Source organism: Lampris incognitus, chromosome 18, assembly GCF_029633865.1.
Source record: "Lampris incognitus isolate fLamInc1 chromosome 18, fLamInc1.hap2, whole genome shotgun sequence".
NCBI lineage: Eukaryota > Metazoa > Chordata > Actinopteri > Lampriformes > Lampridae > Lampris > Lampris incognitus.
Genome location: NC_079228.1, coordinates 20,096,140 through 20,098,488, shown reverse-complemented (window position 1 = coordinate 20,098,488; position 2,349 = coordinate 20,096,140). Strand labels below are relative to the sequence as shown.

At 45.9% G+C, this 2,349-nt stretch overlaps 1 long non-coding RNA gene across 1 annotated transcript; it reads left to right on the top strand.

Annotated features, from left to right (window-relative positions):
• Nucleotides 1-425: 425 nt before the first annotated feature.
• On the top strand, nucleotides 426-1,799 carry LOC130128263 (uncharacterized). The gene is made up of 3 exons (XR_008811906.1): nucleotides 426-533; nucleotides 1,129-1,216; nucleotides 1,766-1,799. It is a non-coding gene; the product is annotated as an uncharacterized LOC130128263 (long non-coding RNA).
• Nucleotides 1,800-2,349: the final 550 nt, after the last annotated feature.

The following is a 2,349-nucleotide window of genomic DNA, read 5'->3' as shown; positions in this document are numbered from 1 at the left end:
CGTTCTCCCCGTGTCTGTGTGGGTTTCCTCTGGGTGCTCCGGTTTCCTCCCACAGTCCAAAGACATGCAGGTCAGGTGAATCTGCCGTACTAAATTGTCCCTAGGTGTGAATGTGTTGGCCCTGTGATGGACTGGCAGCCTGTCCAGGGTGTCTCCCTGCCTGCCACCAGGTGACTGCTGGGATAGGCTTCAGCATCCTGTGACCCTAATTAGGATAAGTGGTTTGGGTAATGGATGGATGGATGGGTGGATGAATGTTGTACATGGCACATGAAAACCTGAAAACCACACCCTGTTCAGATATATTTTTTTTGCAGTGAATCTGATTACAGGCCTTGCTCATACCCACTGCCCTGCTTTGCATCCACAGTGCTATAAATGCAAACCTTATGCCTGCGCTGGGGAACTGTGAGACTTTGGCTTTTGTCAAAGAACGAATCTACACAGCTAACGACGTCAGCCTTTCAAGAGCCAATGAAGTCAAGGTGTCTTTTTCACAAAAAATGAAAGAACTATTTCAAGGCTCTCATAAAGTGAGTATGTGTGTTTATTTGTTGGCTTGTTAGAGAAAAAAGGGGAGTTAGACAGATGTTATCAAGATTATAAAATGAGCAGCCGCCGGCTGTTTTATTGAATTAGACGATCACTCTTAGGAGCTAAACCTAAAGGCGGCTGGAGTAAACCTGACTTGGGCTCTCATCTATTATCACGGCCGGTGTCATTTTCAGATGATAGCGTCCTACAGGTGAATGACCAGCCCCCTTTGCCAGCTGAAGAGAAAAGGAAAATATAGTCTGTTCTTTTAAATCAATACAATTTATCGCTATGTCTTTAATATTAAACTGCGGGTAAATGGAGCAGGCTGAAAAGTGAGCAGTTCACAGGGCTAGCCCAAATTCATGGAAAAAGAAAGCGTGGTTGTCTCTTGTTTTTGGTATTTTGAGAGAGAGAGAGAGAGAGAGAGAGAGAGAGAGAGAGAGAGAGAGAGAGAGAGAGAGAGAGAGAGAGAGAGAGAGAGAGAGAGAGAGAGAGAGAGAGAATAAAGGGGTGAGGCTTTTACCCAAACACAGCTCTGTATTCTTGTGAGTTTGGTTATGTGCTCTGAGTTCATTCTGTTCACCTCATCAGGTCACAACCGAGAAGACAGAAGCCTTTACAGTCCCAGCAGGAGCCGCTGTCGCTTACAGCCTCGTGTACATCACTGTTATAGAAGAAAGTAAGAGAAAAGACAGACAGACAGACAGACAGAGAGAGAGAGAGAGAGAGAGAGAGAGAGAGAGAGAGAGAGAGAGCGAGCGTATGTGTGAGTGTGTGTGTGTGTGTGTGTGTGGGGTGAGTGTCCGCGTGTGTTTCTTCAGTGTGACGGCTCCAGTGTCTCTCCCTTTGGTGCTGCAGTTTGTGCGTAGTGTGTTGCAGGTTGTGGGAGTGTTGCAGCTGAGGTGCCATCGAGTATTAACTGACCTGGCCGGTTCCACTCACTCTGATCTCCCCGATGGAGTCCTTGTTCACCAATCCTTGTTCGTCTGGTCATATTTCATTGTATTACCTTGCGAGCCGGTCATAACAGGAATCGGTGCCTATGTGTGTGAGTGTGTATTTGTGATTTTAGATGTGAAAAGCTGGATTTACATGATTAATTTCATCAGTTAATTCTTTGTATCTCTTCTATTTGTGTGTGTGTGTGTGTGTGTGTGTGTGTGTGTGTGTGTGTGTGTGTGTGTGTGTGTGTGTGTGTGTGTGTGTGTGTGTGTGTGTGTGTGTTCAGGAATTAAAATGCAGATGCACTGTTTGGATACCAGAGCTGACGATAAATTAGATGGTGAATCTTGTCATTATGTTTTCTATTGTCTGTGAACATCATGGAAAAGCTCAATACTATACTATATTCCCCCTCCTACAGCCAAAAGTTCATTGTTATATTGGCTTTTCGGTATGTTGGCCATTGATCAATTTTAGCTGCAGCAGTAATGATTGCTCAAGTGTGTACGTGTAAACACACAATTTTCAAGTTTTATACCCCAACAAAAAAAAGAAAATATATATATATATAGGATTTATTCCCCCTTTCTCTCCCCAATTGTATCTGGCCAATTTCTCAACTCTTCCGAGCTGTCCCGGTCGCTGCTCCACCCCCTCTGCCGATCCGGGCAGGGCTGCAGACTACCACATGCCTCTTCCAATACATGTGGAGTCACCAGCCACTTTTTTTCACCTGACAGTGAGGAGTTTCACCAGGGGGCCATAACACATGGGAGGATCACGCTATTCCATCCCAGTCCCCCCCCCCCCGAACAGGCATCCCGACCGACCAGAGGAGGCGCTAGTGCAGCGATCAGGACACATACCCAC